The 6448-nt window shown below is 46.7% G+C and overlaps 1 protein-coding gene across 5 annotated transcripts in view; it reads right to left on the reverse strand.

Moving 5' to 3' along the window:
• nlgn3a (neuroligin 3a) overlaps window positions 1–6008 on the reverse strand; it is a 191142-nt gene extending 185134 nt beyond the window's left edge. For all 5 annotated transcript variants that reach the window (XM_078412483.1, XM_078412481.1, XM_078412482.1 and 2 more), the window contains exon 1: window positions 5839–6008. The gene's annotated coding sequence lies outside the window, so the exon portion shown is untranslated. The remainder of the gene's footprint in view (window positions 1–5838) is intronic.
• Window positions 6009–6448: the final 440 nt, after the last annotated feature.

Genomic DNA, 6448 nt, shown 5'->3' on the forward strand with positions numbered 1-6448 from the left:
TAACATAGTAGCAAAAGTAGCATTTGCTACGGGCCCCGCGCTTTCAAGGGCCCCGCGCTAAATGCTTGAAATCGGTATTCCTAAATGTTTGAAATCGGTAGGGACGCTGTGTTTCGTGCGCCATTCCTCAACCGCTGCGGTTTGAATGTATTGGCGGGGCTGCGCGGACCAATGGGCAGCCGGCGCGTCACCGCCCCGCACCGCCGGTAACGACCGCCCGAGCCGGGAGGCGGGTTGCTGCGAGGCCTCCGTTGGGGGTTGCCAGAGGTTGCAACAAGCTATGGTGGTGGTTAGCGAGGTCTTGAAAACCCGGGTCTGGATGTGCGGGTTTGGGCTGACTCGGTGTGGTGTTTGGCAGAAATGCCGCGGGGGAAAAGCTCAGTGGGTCAGAAAGAGAATCAGAGTAAATGTTTCGAGTTGGCGATGGGTCGTCATTCTCAAATCGCTTTAAGTCGGACGGTGGAGCATTGTGACTCCTTGTGTAAAGGTCAGAAGGTGGTTTCTAAAGTACAAGTGGGGATCTCTGCATCGTATGGAAAGGAAATACATCACGCCCTTGCATTGGGTGGTGATTGCAGTGAGGGCGAGTGCGGCCAGCACCTGCTCCATGTGTATGGTGGCGCTGGAGACATCAAGGGTAGCTCTCTCAGTGTTGGTGGTGCTGGAGACATCAAGGGCAGCTCTCTCGGTGTTGGTGGCACCGGCTGTACACCATGTTCCCATTGGGGCGGCTCGGCCTCCTGGTGGCCGGCGCCTCCCTCTCTCACTTCGACACCGGGCTCCACCGGCATCGTGTGCAGGTTTGCCGGGGACGCTGCCTTGGTCTGTGGGTTCTGTGGAAGGGAAAGGAATCGGGAGGCCCGCGGCTTCCTGCCTAACCAACCAACCAACCAAACATGCCCTCCAGGACAGACAGCAGAGTCTGGCTCGGTATGCCGGCTGCCGCGTGGAATTGAGCCGGACTGTCAATGGAGAACCTGCGATTGGTGTCGGGGAATGGCCCGGTTTCTGACTGTTTTTTGTGGATTGGATGAATTCCCATGGGTTTGGGCAGTTTGAGTGGATTGTGGGCCGCTGCGTGACCTGGAGGCACTGATTTAGTGTTGCTCCCTCATTGAGTCGGTGCTTCCCGGTCACGCAGCGGGTTGCAGTCCACTTGGATTGCATGAACCTGCGGGAATTCGTCCAATCCACGGGGAGCGGCCAGGGACTGGGTCATTCTTTGACGCTGGTCACGGGTTCCCCATTGATGGTCCGGTTTGGTTCCTTGTGGCAGCCGGTGGACCGAGCCGGACTCTGTTGTCTTGGAGGGCATGTTTGGTTGGTTAGTTGGGTGGCCGGGAAGTCGACGTTTTTTTAAATTCCTTTCCCCTCCCCAGAACTTGCAGGCTGGGGCAGCGTCTTTGGTAAACCTTCACACAATGCCGGTGGAGTTTATGGTTGAAGCGGGCGAGCCCAGTTCGTGGGGGAGGGTGGCCATCGGGAGGAACGGGGGGCCGGGCTGCCCCGATGGGAACATGGTGTGCAGCCGGCACTGTTGACACTGGGAGAGCTGCCCTTGGTGTCTCCAGTGCCATTGTATGTATCGAGCGGGCGCTGGCCGCACTCGCTCGCACTGCGGTCACTGCCCAATGCAGGGGCGTGATGTGTTTCCTGCCCATACTCTGCAGAAATCTCCGCGGCATTTCTGTTGAATTTTGCACCAATTGGCCCAAGCCTGTGCATTTGAACCCTGGATTTTGAGACTTCGCTGATTGTTGGTGCATTTTGTTGTGATTACTGGGAGCCCCTGAACATAGGTTGCATAGCAACCCGCCTCCATGCCCGGGCGGCCGCCATTGGTGGAGTGGGGACACGTGGCCGCTGGCTGGGTGAGGTGACGTCACCTGGTCCCGTATTAAAGGCCCCTTTATAACATATGCAATGGCTTAATCGAGCCCTAAGTAGATGAAGCCAATATGCAATCAGAAAGGGGAGCAGGAGGTGTCTTTCAGCACAGGTAGGCGAGCAGTTTGGTAGGTGCATCACTTCTTATGCCATTTTAACTGGTCTTCTGTGTGCTCTCAATCCAGGAGTCAAAATTTTAAATGCCAACCCAAAGCCAGAGACTACAGATGGATTGTTATTTATTTTTAAATTTCATTCAAACAAGACTATTCCAACCAACCATAAACAAAATCTGATTCTTTAGGAAATTATCAATAATATCTTGGCCTCATATCTGACATCTGCTCATAGCATGAGGCTGATGAAGTAAATATGGAAAAATAAAATGAACTTTTTAGATATATAATTAAAAACTAGATTACTGCACACAAACGTGTTAATATGTAGCATGAAGATTGACAGATTATTGCTTAGTAAGGGTGTCAAATGTTACAGGAGGAGACAACAGAATGAGGTTGAGAGGGAAAGATAGATCGGCCATGATTGAATGGGGGAATAGACGCGATGGGCCGAATGGCCTATTTCTCCTTCTGTGAGTTATGAATTTAAGAGCACATTTTCTATTTCTTAAAGCAGTTCTGAGAAAGATTTCAGACAAATATTTCTGTCAGACATCTTTACAGAGCCACAAAATCAGATGGCAACCAGGTTCAAAGTTTTACCAATCTGAAAACTGGATAACATCAGCAATTTACAAAATCCTTTTCTTTGCTGTAATTCTTTTGTCAGGTCCCCTCTTTTAGTGAAAGTGTTAATCCTTGTTGAGGTGTACTACTTCCACACAATGTTGGGACACAGCTATTCCATCCAATAAATGATTTTCCCCGTATGAATATAGACAGTAAGATTTAGTGGGTTATTGGCATTGAGGAATTCATGCCCTTGCCAGTAGAGGTCACTGAATGGCAATCTCCATCATAAATGTTGATTGATTTTTCCCTGCCTAACCCAAAGGTACCAAGGCCAAATCCAGTACACTTATTGCACCTCGCCTGAAATGAGATATATTGACGCAGACAAGGGATTGAACCTTGAACTGTCTCTTATGCCTCAGCGTGTTTCATTATAATAAAAACATGCATTTTTCCAGTCTAAATCTAATTAACATCTATGCCCACTTATTCCAAAAGTGTGTCTAGTTTTGAGCTGGCCATTGCCTCAGTTTGGATATGCTTTTGCCTGTCATCAAGTGGTACATGGTGTAACTGAGACTTTGCCTTTTCCATCGGACTCCAGCAGATTAAAATTCATATAACTGTGGCTGTCACTCACACAGCCATCTCTCTCAGTGTATACAATTTTCTATGCAGTGCTTATATTAATATTTCAGCAAGATCGCTGCAGACTGGATCTGCTGACAACTGAGTGACATTTGTTGACTAAAGACTTATTCAATTAGCAGAAGCAATTGGATTTTGGAATATCTCAGACCCTCTTCCCAAAGATGAACTGCACAAAAGTTATTCTGATGTAAACATCAACAAAACATGTACAAGAATGGTCATTACGCCTTAAGTCTGAAGAAGGTTCTCGACCCAAAACGTCACCCATTCCTTCTCTCCAGAAATGCTGTCCCGCTGAGTTACTCCAGCATTTTGTGTCTATCTAAGCCTTAAACTGATTCTGCCATTCAATCCGATTTCAGCTGCTAATTTTCACCTCACATCTATTCCACCATCTTTGAATCATACCCCTTGACAGTCACACATACCAAAAGCAAACAATCTTTATCTTGCAAGAGTCAATTAACTGAGCATCCATAGTTTTATAAGAGTGACTTCCAGATTTCCCCTGCCCCCTTTGTGTAAAACTGCACCATTACTTCACTCTTAAATGACTAGCTCTAAGGTTAAAAATTTGCAATCTTGGTCCAGGATACCTGCCAGTGGAAAAAGCATTTCTATATCTGTCCTATTAAATCCACTTATAGTTTGATTTTATCACCTCCTTCGCTGCAATGTTTACATAAAATCATATTGATTGAAAATAAATAATAAACTGCTGGAAGAACTCGAACAACATCTGGAGAGGTAAAGGGGAAGACCAACATCTCAGGTCAAGATCCTGCATCAGCACCCATTATTCCTCACTGAGAATAAAATAGCATTAAGAACCAAAAACATTTCATTGCAGTTAAAACTAGGTAGGCAGATCCTCACACGTGTTCTGTGTTAAAAAGCACAGCACTTATACTGAATACAAAAATATGAAATGCATTCCTTATGTATGTTTATATACGTTACATACACCACACCACATACATCACACATTTCCAGGCATTCATGCAAACAGTTCCATATATCATCTTGCTTTGCAAGTTCTCCAAACTGAACTGAAACCAAAAATCTTTTAATTGAAGTTTGAAAATGTGAAATGAACTTTACACCCATGTCATAAAAGGACTGCGAGCAAACAATTTATGGATTAATACCATTTTCCATTTTCAGGGTAAAAGTATACATACATACATTCTAGGCATGAGACAAAGGAATTATAAATAATACAATTCAGAGTCTGATGGAGAAAGGTCACTAATTGCCCAGTGAATGCAATGCATCATTTCCAAATAAGAACTGAAGGAAGAAAACAGACTATTTATTTCTAATTAGGGCTCTTTTCATAGTCTCACAATGCATGGCGATATACATTTAGGTGGCACATGAAGCAAGGCAGTCTCCTTTTGTTATCGGAAAGCATAGAGCAGGTTTCAGAAGAATTTGATGCTTTTCTAAAACATTTCTATTCTCATCCTCCGATATGCAGCAGGAGGCCCGGCAGTTCTGAAAGGGTTAGTGATTTTGCTGCTCAGATGCAGTGCCTGGATGTTTGGTGGTTTCTACTGAATGGGATCTGTTTAAAGCAGCAGGGATTCCAGTTAGAGCCAGACTACGAGACCAGAATATGAATAGGAGAAAACAGCTCACAAATACCACACTAAACACTTTAGAGGAAAGGGAAAATTCCCACATCAGGCATGGGTTTGAAGTGGTGATGATGGGGGTGGGGAGGTTGCCTTGGGGAGACTATCATAAGACAGTTACTCGCTGGGTGCACTATATCCAGCAAATCAACATTGCATATCATATGAGCCAAACAAAGCAGAAATCAGGGGTGTGCGAGTCTATCAAATCAAACCTAACTCAAGTAGAAATTGCACGCAAACAAGACAAGAGAGACAAACTGAATAGTACCGTCCACTGACAAAGCAGAACAGTCCGAACAATCTCATCATTATTGATCTCAAAGTTTGTCTATCAAATAAAATTAATCATTGATCATATCAATAAACGTTCTTCTGTCTTCAACTTACACACACACACACACACACACACACACACACACTTGGCTGGACTCAATCTCCATGACAACTGCTAGCCTGGTAATTTTTCTCTGTTTGTCTCCAGTGATCAGTTGTAATGATACATACAAATTACATTAAAAAATGTTGAGGACTGTGAAAAAAAGATGGTACAGAACCAAGCAGGAAACTCGGTGCAACACAAAAAGAATTCCAATTAAGCCTAAGGACATTCCAAAAATATTTGCATTCAGCAGTGAGGCAGATTTAGCATCAATTCCATCGAAAACACAGCATCAGAAGAATAGACAGATCGACAACCATCTGGGCTCTCTCCTCTCGAATCATGAACAGATTTTTTTCAGATAACACTTTTCGGATGAAGGGAGTGAAATGCTGTTGTTATTTGTTTTAGATAAACAAACGAGAAGATGGGGAAATGTTGATAGAGATGGGGAAAGATTGCCGGAGCAGACAGTGTGGAGAACTAGTGTGATGGAGCCCCCCGGGCAGGGTTAGTGCTGGATGTCCGCTCACTCAGCGCTCGGCATCCTCTCTCTCAGCTTCCCTGCTCCATCACCGGCCACTCTTACCTGGTCCTGGGGCTGGGGAGGTTCTCAGCACCGGCCTGGGACTGAGCTGCTCGGGCTCTGTGTGTGTGTGTGTGTGTCCGTGTCTCCCTGGGTTGGCGGTGCGCTCCCTGCGCTGCTGCTGAGCCGACTGTCGACCGCTGCCTCTCCCTCCGCCCGCTGCTCCTCTCCCTGCAAGGGTGGGGGGGGGGGGGGGGGAGGAGGAGGAGGAGGAGGAGGGGGGGGGGGGGGAGAGAGGGGGGGAGGGGGCTACACGGGAACGAGCAATGCGCGGGCACGGCGGCGAGCGACGTGACCTGAATCTGATCAGCCTGGAACGAGTGTGGGAGACGGGGAATAATGGCCAGGCAGATGTGTCCATCCACCTAGCGCCTCTCCATCACTTAGTCTTAGCCTCTGCACAACACAGTGAGAACATGCACGGCAGCTCGCCTTCACATGGTCTGCCTTCCAACGGGAAATAGTGTCTTATCTCCAGAAAACAAGACAGGGAGGGAGGTTAAAATAAATATAGGCTCAAAATGCTGGAGTAACTCAGCATCTCTGGAGAGAAGGAACGGATTGAGACCCTTCTTCAGACTGAGCCCAGTAAAGACTGAGAAATAAAGAGTCA

Source organism: Rhinoraja longicauda, chromosome 15 (genome assembly GCF_053455715.1).
Source record: "Rhinoraja longicauda isolate Sanriku21f chromosome 15, sRhiLon1.1, whole genome shotgun sequence".
In the NCBI taxonomy this organism is placed as follows: domain Eukaryota; kingdom Metazoa; phylum Chordata; class Chondrichthyes; order Rajiformes; family Arhynchobatidae; genus Rhinoraja; species Rhinoraja longicauda.